Genomic DNA, 13,221 nt, shown 5'->3' with positions numbered 1-13,221 from the left:
AAAACCTGCACACAAGATAGAGTAAAACAATCACTTAATACCCCACAAGACCTTTGTCTTGCTTCCTGGTCTCAGTAAAATTAATCAAATAAACTATTACACAAAGTTCAAATAAACCATTAAACAAAGTTCCAAAACTGCATTGTTTGACCAAATTTCAATTAAAAATATTAGTAACGGGATCCACGCGGACAAAACATCAATTATAAACAACTAAATATGATTAATTACTATAGGTTTGCCAATTGGAGGCCATCTGTCACTAAGATATATATATATATATATATATATATATATATATATATATATATATATATATATATATATATATATATATATATATATATATATATATATACTAGACGAATACCACCGCGTTGCGCAGAAACACCTATATAGTTGAAGTCTTTACAAATATATGTTTTTTTTTAAATATAACAATAATGTTGTTAAATTTGATATAATAATTTATATACTAAATTGATATAATATATTGATTATTTTGAATTATATTATAATATATACATTTATTATAACTGTATTATTTCAATTGTTTGAATGACTTCTACCCGCGAGTTACACATGAATAAAATTAAATATAATATATGGTTTAATGTTATTTATAGTTATTGTTATTGTTAATAAAGTTTTTAAAATTTATTTGCTTAATGTTTTAATTTCTATCATTATAATTATTTAAAACATGAAACATTGTTTTTTGATTTTAAAGGTAACAATATAATCATTTATATATAGTTATTTTTAACTATTGTTATTGTAAGTTATTTTAAGCTACTTATTTGAAAAGTTTTAATGATTATAAAAATATCTTTAGGAAATATTTTAGTTAAATTAAGATTATAATTTAGTTTTTGTATTTATCACTACAATTTATCACTTTTAACTATTTACAAAATATTCTTTGGTTTTTTTAAGTGGAACTGAAATTTATATTTAAGTTGACACTGTAATGTTATATTTAAATTAACAATTTAAGTATGTTTCTAAACTATTCAAAAGTTGTAGCTTTAAACTGATAATGGTTTACATACAACAACATTTTAAATCTAATAAATTAAATATAATATGTTAAAAGTTAAAGACATAACTTTATAAGTAGAAGTAAATATATTATTTTAAAATTGAAATTTAGTTTATTTATGATTAGACTTTAGGTTTGATATTTATTTAACCTTATTAATCAACTTATAATCATTATTAGAAAGACACTACAATTTATCACTTTTAACTATTTACAAAATATTTTTTTGGGTTGTTTAAGGTAAACTAAAATTTATATTTTAGTTGACCCAGTAATGTTATATTTAAATTAATAATTTAACTATTTTATTCAAATTGTTCCAAAATTATATCTTTACAATGATAATCGTTTACATCCAACAATATATTAAAACTAATAAATTAAATATAATATGTTAAAAGTTAAAAAACATAACTTTATAAGTAGAAGTAAATATATTATTTTAATATTGACATTTAGTTTATATATGATTACACTTTAGGTTTTATATTTCTTTAACCTTATTAACCAACTTATAATTATTATTAGAAAGAAATTGAAAAGTCATGGGAGTTTCAAATGGATGTGGTGAAAGGAAAAATGCATGGGAGTTTCAAATGCATGAGATTCAAAGAAAAATGCTAGCTTTATAAGATACTAGGCGAATGTCCGCGCGTTGCGCAGAAACACCTATATAGTTGAAGTCTTTACAAATATATGATTTTTTGAATATAACAATAACGCTGTTGTTAAATTTGATATAATAATTTGTATATACTAAATTGATATAATATATTGATTATTTTGAATTATATGATAATATATACATTTACTATAACTTCATAATCTCAATCGTTTGAATGACTTTTACCTGCGAGTTACACATGAATAAAATTAAATATAATATATGATTTGATGTTATTTATAGTTGTTTTTATTATTAATTAATTTGTTAAAATTTATTTGCTTAATGTTTTAATTTCTATCATTATAATTATTAATTTAAAACATCAAACATTATTTTTTGATTTTAAAGGTAACAATATAATCATATATATAGAGTTATTTTTAACTATTGTTATTATAAGTTATTTTAAGCTACTTATTCGAAACTTTTTAACGATTATATAAATATATTTAGGAAATATTTTAGTTAAATTGATATTACAATTTAGTTTTTTGCATTTATCACTATAATTTATCACTTTTAACTATTTACAAAATATTATTTGGTTTTTTAGTCCAACTGAAATTTATATTTAAGTTGACACTGTAATGTTATATTTAAATTAAGAATTTAAGTATTTTGTCCAAACTGTTAAAAAATTGTAGCTTTAAACTGATAATAGTTTACATGCAACAACATTTTAAATCTAATAAATTAAGTATAATATGTTAAAATTTAAAGACATAACTTTATAAATAGAAGTAAAGATATTATTTTAAAATTGAAATTTAGTCTATTTATGATTACACTTTAGGTTTGATATTTATTTAACCTTATTAACCAACCTACAATCATTATTAGAAAGACACTACAATTTATCACTTTTAATTATTTATAAAATAATCTTTGGATTGTTTAAGTTAAATAAAATATATATTTAAGTTGAGCCTATAATGTTATATTTTAATTAATAATTTAAGTATTTTATTCAAATTGTTCAAAAATTATACCTTTAAAATGATAATGGTTTACATTCAACAATATATTAAAACTAATAAATTAAGTATAATATGTTAAAAGTTAAAAAACATAATTTTATAAGTAGAATTAAAGATATTATTTTAATATTGAAATTTAATTTATATATGAATACACTTTAGATTTGATATTTATTTAATCTAATTACCAAATTATAATTATTATTATAAAGAAATTGAAAAGTCATGGGAGTTTCAAATGAATGTGGTTAAAGGAAAAAAGAATGAGGGTTTCAAATGCAAGAGATTTAAGAAAAAATGCTAGCTTTATAAGTATGTATGATATATATATATATATATATATATATATATATATATATATATATATATATATATATAGGAGGGTTCAATTGAAAAAAAAATGTTGAGAATTGGGAATCATTCTCAGTCACTCATTTATTTTTGCCGCAAAAGCATCCGTCGTACCAGCGGAAATGGGAAATGAATAGACATGTGTTTTCCAACAAAACATATTTCCTTAAACTATGTTAATCATTACCTTAACTAGGTGTGAGACCCGTATATTATACGGGTTAATTTAAAAAAAAATTAAACATTAAAGCGTAAGTAGTAAATATTTTTTTAATGTAAAACTTTAAAATAAAAAAGGAAAAATGTATTCGTTGCAATTTAATTTCATATATATTATATTTAATATTTTACATATATAAATATATGACTTTAATTTTAAAAATTGAAACAAATCAGAAATTGACAAGTGGATAATATTTATTTCAAAAATACTACAAAATGACAAGTGACAAAACTAATGAGAGATTGACAAGTGGCAAAAAAAACCTTCATTTATTAGACAGGAAGGATATATACAAAAACATACTTTTTTTTCGTTTTTTTTTTAAATTTTAGAAGCTATTTTTACCAAAAAATGATTTTAAATATACCAAAATTCATGATTTTTTATTCTCTACAAATAGACATCCATATTGATATAGTTTTAAGATAAATTAATTTTTTTTTATATTTTCAGCTATCGTTATTCATAAGTGAATAAAAATGCATCAAGTTTTATTACAGTACATTTGTTATTTACTTATGAATAAAAAGTATGATATTTTTTTACAATTTAAGTATCATTCATATATGAATATAGCGTATAATAAAGATAGTATATTCATATTTAAATATTGGACGATGTATTCATTTGTGAATATTAACATAATATATTTACTTGTGAATATTAGATGGTATATTCACTTATGAATATTAAATGATATTTCATATGTGAATATTACATAGTATTATATGGTATATCACATGTGAATATTACATAGTATATTCATTTGTGAATATTAGATGATATATTCACTTATGAATATTACACAATATATTCACATATGAATATTAAAAGGTATATTCACTTGTGAATATATTCACTTATGAATATTATAAGGTATTTTAACAAATATATATAATTTTTATATGTTATTCACATATGAATAACATACAAACTTGCATATTTGTTTTGTGTTTTTAATAATCATATACTGATTCGGGTGAGAAAACATATTCATATGTGAATATAACGTGGTAATTTAGTTTATGCATTTCATCAAACAGTTGGAGTGCATACAAGTTAACTATTTTAAAAATGTTAAAAACATCAAGTTATCAATTCAAAATCATCATATACTTCCGATTTTGATTTCAGATGCGACATCCTATGTCTGATCGGTTTCTCATTTTGATTTTGATTTCCGAAAATCCGATTCGGAACCTGTGAGTACCGATTCTGAGTCCTTCAATGTCAACTGTGACTGCGAGTCCAGAACTACGATTCCAATTTCATGAACAGCGAAGAAATTCCGATTCCAACTGATTTCGTTTGCGAATCTCGGAAATTCCAATTCCAAATCTGTTATGAACTTTAATAAATGCTTGCAAGCTACGAACATTCGGAGTATTCAACAAAGAAATCGATAAATTTGATGAATTTGGATTGCGAATCTGTCTTGAACGACGAACCTCCCAGCCACGAATATCGATGATTGATTAACACTGGATGACATTGATGATGGTTTAGTTGAAGAAATCTAGATGATTGTTGAAGGTTGGAGGAGAAATTTTGATGATGAACGAACTGTTATCAAATTCTCTATAGTTACGTAGATTGAAGGTTATTAACATATTTACAAGTTTGTCACTGTGTCTTTTTATGCTTAGATTAAATGAGTGGCTGAGAATGATTCCCCCATTTTCAACCTTTTTTATTTTCGCAATAATACTCACATCCCCCCCTCTCTCTCTCTCTCTCTATATATATATATATATATATATATATATATATATATATATATATAGGTTTAGGTTCTATGGAAAACAAAAAACCCTAAAAAAATACTAAGAGATCACAAAACTTTTTTTTGAATTTTTTTATGAAAAAATCACAACTTTTAGTATAAAATCGCTGAAATTTAAAAAAAAAAACAATTTTAAAAAAAATTGATTTTTTATTTTTTTTTCAGCGATTTTATTAAAAAAGCTGCGATTTTTCTATAAAAAAAATTAAAAAAAAGTTTTTTGATCTCTAAGTATTTTTTTTTTATATATTTTTATGATTTTATGGTTTTTTGTTTTCCAAATAACCATTCCCTATATATATATATATATATATATATATATATATATATATATATATATATATATATATATATCTTTACTATTATATAATACATATTCAACATTTCTTGAAATTTAAGAGGTATCACTATCTTAACATAATGTACAATAATATTAAGCTTACAATGTACATGGTATACGTACGTGATATCTAAATCTTAAGATACCTTATCTATTGATTTACCCTAATCTCTTCTACACACAAACAACCGCCATCAAACCAAATCCCCTTTCTGTTGTAAACACCGCCATATCCTCCTTTCTCTACCAGAAACCCTAATCATAACCCTAATTTTTCGTCAACATCAAACACCATTCAACGTCTCTACTATCGCCACCTGACTCCGGCGACATCACACACCAGCAGCGTACCACCACCTGTCTCCACTAAACCTCGGCCTCGCAACCCCATCACAATCCATCTCCATCTCTATCTCTTTATAATCCCTTAATCCAAAAATGCAATCGTTTCCTCAAATTTCTCCACATTTGGACAAGAAACAATGGGGGTTTTCACTACCCAGTTCAAAATCAGAAAAATCGTCCCTTTACTCGACTTTATTACAATTATCCAAGAACTCCACTACTGATTCTTCCCTCCTTCAATCGTTGATTGCTTCATCTCACGTGCTTCTATCATCAATAGCGAACGAATGACGAGGAAATGTAAGCTCTTTTCCGTAATTGATTGTTGTCTTGCTATTTACCATTTGCCATTCGCTACTTGCTAATGTGGGTGTGTGGATAAATTTGTCTAATTATAGTGTTGTACAGGCCTTTGATGTTCATAGTGAGAATAAGAGTCTTGCAAAAGAATGTGATGAGTTTGTCAAATTGTTGCAGGTATTATAAATATTCTAAAGTTGATTGTTTTGCCTTAAAAGTAAATGGTTATGAGTGTAAATGATTTTGATTGTTTTTTTGAAGCTGTTGTTTAATCTTTTTTTTACAATTGTATTATACAAAAATGTACTGTTTTTTTCCAATGTAGGAATTGTTTGAATTGGAGAATGCAAAACAGGACCGTATGAGTGACTTGAAGGATGATTCATGTTTGATACATGCATAAAAACCACCCAAGTTTATGTAAGTTAATGTTTTATCCCCTTTATGTGTGTATATATATGTGTGTGTAAACATACACACATGTAAAAAAAATTCTTAATCAAGCTTCAAGTGGGACTGGTTTTGGGAATTCATGGAAAAGGTAATATAAAACAAATTCATCTTGATTCTTGAACAGATAAAAGCTTTATGATTGTCGCTGCTATCAAGGGCATTTTGGTCATCAATCATGAGTACATACAAAAACCCTAATTTTCTTCATTGGTTTCGATTTTTTATTCTTTACCTACCCCCTAAGTTGTTTTATTGCAAGTTGAACCATCTGAACATTGATTCTTCTTGGGAAGTGTTTCACTATGAAGGACCTTGGAGAAGCCGCCTATATACTAGGGATAAGGATAATGAGAAATAGGAGTAAGAGACTGATTGGACTTAGTCAGAGTACCTACTTGGATAAGGTGTTGAAAAGATTCAACATACAGAATTCCAAGAAAGGGGACTTGCCGATCCATCACAATGCCAAGCTGAGTAAGACTTAGAGTCCAAGTACAGAGGCTGAGATAGCTGAGATGATTCGATTTCCATATGCTTCCGCTGTTGGCTCGATCATGTATGCTATGACTTGTACTCGCCCTGATGTGGCCTTTGCTTTGAGCATGGTTAGCAGGTTTCAGGGAAATCCTGACATGGCGCACTGGACTGTGGTAAAGAATATTCTCAAGTACCTGTAGAGGACTAAGGACTGGGTCCTTACCCTTGGTGGGAGTGATGACTTGAGAGTGATTGGGTATATTGATGCTAGCTTTCAGACTGATAGGGATAATTTCCGCTCTCAGTCAGGCTGGGTCTTTACCCTAAATAGAGGAGCAATTACTTGGAAAAGTTCCAAGCAGGAGACAGTAGCTGATTCTACTTGTGAATCAGAGTACATAATAGCGAGTGAGGCGGCGAAGGAGGCGATATGTCTGAAGAACTACATTGGAGACCTTGGAGTTATGCCAGCTATACAAGAGCCTATGGAAATTTTATGTGACAGCAATAGTGTGGTTGCCTTAGCCAAGGAGCCAAGAGATCATGGTAGATCCAGAGATATTGACAGAAAATACCACTTCATAAGACACAAGATAGAAGAAGGACTCCTCGTGGAAAAGAGGGTATCGTCAGAAGAGAACCCTGCAGATCCCCTCATTATGGGACTGACTAGGGTTAGGCATTTGCAGCATGCAAGGAGCATCGGGCTGAGGGACGATATTAGTTTTAATAAATAGATTTATGAAACTTGTAAAATGTAATTGACATTTGATGATTAAATAAAAGTTGTTATTTATTTATGAGTAAAGTGTTACTATCCTATGTTGATTATTTACTATTGTTTCAATTTTGCATGTTTTGACTTCTAGAATAATTATTTTATTCAAACTCTCCACAGTCGGTCATATGTCGGAAGTAGATATGAATCAAGACTGTCATGAATTTGGCTTGTAAGATTTGTCTAAGGTGCATTAGACATAGCAATGGTTGCTACAACATTCATGAGTGCTCATAAGGTATGAGTATTGGATTAAACCCACGCTCGCTTGTATCACTTCATGGAATTTATCTCGGGTGATCGCGAGACGGTAATATCATATATATCTTCAAACCTAGAGATATGAGTTGGTTATCCATTGATTGTACGAAAACACATCAGTAACTTGATGTCATAAAACGTGCTTTTGTGCATAATTCAACAAGTAGTTAGTACAAACATATGAGTCGAAGTTTATGTGTTCCTTCTAGCAATAAAAGCGATATTTGGGCCCTCGATGATTTGGTTTTGACTTATGTGTCGGGCCTGGTCCGAACCTAATTGATGTGTTCAATTTAGTTCTATGTCAAACAAATCAGAGATCGAGAAACAAATGTTGGAAAATAAGTTAGACCTTGTTCCATGTGTTTGTTCGACTGATATCTTGAGAACAGAGGAATATATGATCACTTATCTAAAATAGCGCTTCATAGTTCAACAGAGTTTTAAAGAGCTACGATTGCTGGTTGGTTCCTAAAGTTATACTTGCAACTATAGTTATCAGACTTATCCAAATGGGAGACTGTTGGATAAGGTGTCTAAGTCCGTAACTATATTTGGTATCAACTTGACCTGACCCGACATGGTCCATTTGGGTTGCACTTCACTTAACAACTTGTATGGATATACTTTTGAGAATAAGATGTTTATGATATATTAATATATTATTAGTTATAATATATTAATATGATATCATAATTATTTAATTAGTATTGATCAAGAATTAATTTAGAATTAATTTATTGATCAAAATGGAGCTAATTAAATATGGACTCTTATTTATATATATAGATTGGGCTAAGATTTATTTAGGATGGGCTAAGAGTATATGGAATCCATGGATGAGCTTTTAACCCATGGATCCTAGGTAAATGAAGAGTCATGGGTATTAGGGTTTAACCCTAATCCTCCATACTATATAAAGGAGTCCATGGTTCTAGAAATGGCACGAGTGTGTATGAGCAAAAGAGTGAGCCGATTTCTATAAGTGTTCTTATTCTCTCAAGAGCTTCCAACTTGTTTTGATGATTTCTGACACCACTTGAGGCATCCACACTATTGGTTCTTGGCTCATAAACTCCAAGCAATCAACCACAAAAGAAAGGTATGTTATTCTACTAAAAGTTTTGTATTACAAGTACCCCATAACATGCTAGTTAGGTTGTGAACCTTGGAAATCATATTTGCATGTATTTTAGAGAAAACATAGATCCAAGGTTTCTAGGGTTTCATGTACACTATAGGAGTGTTAGTATGCTCAAAACCCAAAAACAAACAACTAGCATCCTAATCATATATAGCAAGGGTCGGCATTGGTGCTTTTAACCCATCAAACACAGTGAGGAGACTCACCTCAAACTGCTGAAAAATTAGATAAAAGCTCGGGTTGCTGATCCATGAAATCTTTGCACTAAATGTCATCGAATAATACCCTAATTAATTATTAGGGTCATAAATCATAACCGAGACATAAATTCATAATTATCAACTCCAAGGATAAAAGACCATTTTACCCTTCCTCACATGGCCCAAACTGAGTAGCACTCAAGGCTCCAAAATGGCCTAAGTCCATAATATATTCATGGCCCAAAATCATAGGCCCAACCCAATGGCACTAAAATCCCAACAGTGGCCTAATTCCTTCAAGGTTATCCAAAGTCCAATATGGGCCCAAGATCCTAAAATGATCTAATAGTATAAAACGTCTAAGGTCCAACCCCAATGAAACAAGGCCCAACTAAATCCAATCCCAAAACTCCAAAGGCCCACTGACTAGCATACGCTTGGCGTACCTGGATAGTATTCCATGTAGACATGAATGATCCATAATCGTGGCCCGCATCCAGTATGCCATACTACTCAGGAGTATGTTCAGCGTAATGACCTGAATTTCAATATTTCCCAAAGGTCTTAACCACTTAAGAACTTAACTACCAATCCTCAAAATAACATCATATCAAATCCTTAAACTATAAACTTGAAAACTTAAGCTTTTGCATGGCTAAAAACACCCCAAAGTCCAAATTTAGCATTTTAACTCCATTAAAAGGGACATCAGCCTTGTATGGTTGAGCTAAACCTATCAAGCTATCATTTTTATGTACAACGAACCTAGGAAATGCCAAGATCTATCATCCCTAGCTTCTGGAGTATCTCATACTCCCAAATATGAGTTAAGGGACCCAAAAAGGCACAAAATCAAGCCCTAAACTAGATTTTTCATAAGGAACCATCAAGTTTTAAGTGTGGAGAAAGAGGGCATGTGCACCGAGATTGTAAGAAGGATCATATATGTTTTCATTGTCACCGGCCGAGTCATTTCAAATCTGATTGTCCTCTGTGTGTGGTAGAGGGAGTACAGACCCCAACACCCATTGTCCTTCATGAGGTCAAGGTCGAGCCACAAGAGATATTTGGTATGTATTTTGATCCCCATTTATGTATTAATATTTCTATCTAGATTAAGTATGTTCTTGTCTAGTGGTGTGTCGGTGGATTGGAAATCCTTTTTGCATGATGAGATTGTTAGAAATATATTGGGATATCTACAAATTTTAGCAGATTAAGGTGCAGTCCTCAGGGTGCCTCATCAATTATGGTGTGTAGATCGCTCTTGTTAGGATCAAAGCTATGGAGCTGGAAAGCTTCAGATGTCCTTATCTAAGGTTCAGGGTTCCTTTATGATTTCTTAAGTTATCGTTCAAAAATTGTCATATGCTATTTTTTCATATTGAGAATCCTATTCGAGGGTAACTGATTGAGTCGGTTGTAAGCGTTGACACATGAGGAGACAATCATTGTTAGCATGAACCCTAGGTTGAGCGAGTTGGGTATTTTTTGGTGGATCATCAGCTAGATTGATTTTGATGGCTTCAGTGCTTTGGGGACAGAAGAAGTTGCAGCATTAGTATATTAACTATTTTCAGAATCCAAGATGGTTGAGATCTTTCGTGGACTGGTCAGAATGCGAGCTCGGTGGGAATTGTTGTTAAATTCACGTTTTCAGGGATGTGCATATGGTCACCACATCAGAGGCTTCTAAACAAAGATCTCATTGTAGTCGGTTGACCCTTATAAGACAACGGAGAGAGGGTCCATATATGCTTGTGTCTCTATGTTGAAATGTCAGTTGTAGGGTTGGTTATCTCGTAGGGTTGATAGCTATCGTTAGTAAAGTAAGAACTACTATGATCTATCGACTTCTGGGTGTGGGTAATGCATTTTCAAATGAAAATGTTCAGCTATTGAGTTTGTTGAAGATGTTCGAGCTATATTAGTGACATTGTTAAAGGTGCAACGATCTTTTGGTAAGTATGGGACAGAGGACATTTTAGTTGCGAGTTAGGGTGTCGGATCAATGCTATTCAGTCCCGGGAGTTCTGCCAATATCGTGTATTTATGAAGGATCTTTTTGGATACTATAATTGCGATATTTGCTTTGAGTTGAGAAGGCTTTTGGTTGGGATACTCTTTGACATAGGTTGTGATCACATGTTGGAAAGCTTAGAGTTATGTCGCTATGAACGATAGTCATATAGTAAAACCTTTTGGGAATATTGTTCGAGAAACCCGCATTCTCTTATGCCCTGTTATGGCAGGAGCGGGTGTCAAGGATAAAATAGGTAACAAATGGGGCTAACTAGGAAGTTCGAATGGTTAAGAAGACTTTTAGAGTATATATGAATCCAAGTGGGGGAGAAACGTTTAGGAATCAATGGAGATATTTCCAAATGAGGTTCAACATGAAATTCCATAAAAAAACGTGAGGAGTAGCTAGTTAGGTTGGGGTATGAATCAAGGATGATGCAGGGGATAATGTTAGTGATTAGTTTTAATCGGGGGATTATAGGTGAAGATTCAACATTACCAAGTTTGAGGATATGAGGCAACAACAATGGCACAAAATGGATTCGTCACTAGGCTCAGGTTGAGGGTTGTGTTAGAACCTCTCTACATGTTCTTGGCTGATAAAGGACTTGGGATTCGAAACATGACCTTAACGCCTGGTTGGGTATAACAAATAGCATTTCGGATCGTGTTAATTTTTAGCAAGGTATTCATATGGGTATTTAGTAAGACCATGGGCTGTGGCCATGGTAGAGTGGAAGTGTTGTAAGACTGTGAGGCGGCCCGTAGCATTCACTAGGTTGGTAGGTAGTGTGGAAGTGTTGTAAGACTGTGGGGTGCTTGTAGCATTCACCAGGACAACGACTAGTATGGGAGTATTGTGAATTTATGATTTGGATTGTAGCCTTCACTAAGTAGAGTTAGACCTTGGCAGGATGGGTTGTGAGACTGTGGGAGGGCCACAACATTCATGGGATTGAGGAAGGTTGTAGGCCATTGGGGCCATGTTGGCTAACAGACTAGGATAACGTTAGTCAGATAGACTCTTCGTTGGAGTCTCGTGGTACGGTCGTCTGCGGGGCTGTCAGCTACAACAACTAGTTGGAAATCTAATACTACTATTAATTAGTAGGTAAGTGCAAGTCATGGAGATCTCGGTTAGATAGAAAATGCAAATGTTGGTCAGCAGGATGTGACTAAAATTTTTGTATGGCACCAATGATTGAGACTTGTGTTGTGAGCTGCCTTTGTTTTCAAATGAAGAGTTCAACAACAATGAAAGGTCATGAGTTCTCTTTTCCGATTGTCAACAATATAATTCAGGGTCAGAAAGGTTTCGTTCAGTTCAAGTTTCGAATTGGATTCTTTATGAATGTGGGATAAGATGGTTCGATCTGCTGGGAATTCAGACATGGTTTAGGGTTTCGGTTTTTAGGTAGTGTAGTTGGGATTTTCTATAGTTGGTCGAGGGCGGATGATTAAGGTTTGATTTTTCATTTGGGTATGTGAACCATTCTAAGTTTGGGACTTTGATAGCAGTATTATATGACAAGCGTCTTCACAAGAGGATTTCTCAGCCCTAATTAGTATTCAAGAAGTTTTGGCAGGGTTGTTGGGTGTGACAGAGTAAGTTGTAATGAATGATTTCAATGACGAATCTAATTTAAGTGGGGGTGAGTTGTAACACCCATATTCTAGATTGGTTAAGCTTTATTTTATCAAGGACCAAAGATGAAGTTTTGGAGGAAACTATATGCCACGATGTGGTGCAAGGATGCCCATGACATGGCAATGATTAGAAGGATCGTGTGTTTTATTAGGACGACCACGGCGTGGTCAAGGGTTTCCATGGCGTGGCAGCTGTTCTGGACCAAACCCA

The sequence above is a fragment of the Lactuca serriola genome, chromosome 8 (genome assembly GCF_051521515.1).
Source record: "Lactuca serriola cultivar US96UC23 chromosome 8, Lser_US96UC23_V15, whole genome shotgun sequence".
NCBI lineage: Eukaryota > Viridiplantae > Streptophyta > Magnoliopsida > Asterales > Asteraceae > Lactuca > Lactuca serriola.
The sequence above is the reverse complement of the archived record's forward strand: the minus strand, read 5'-3'. Positions refer to the sequence as shown.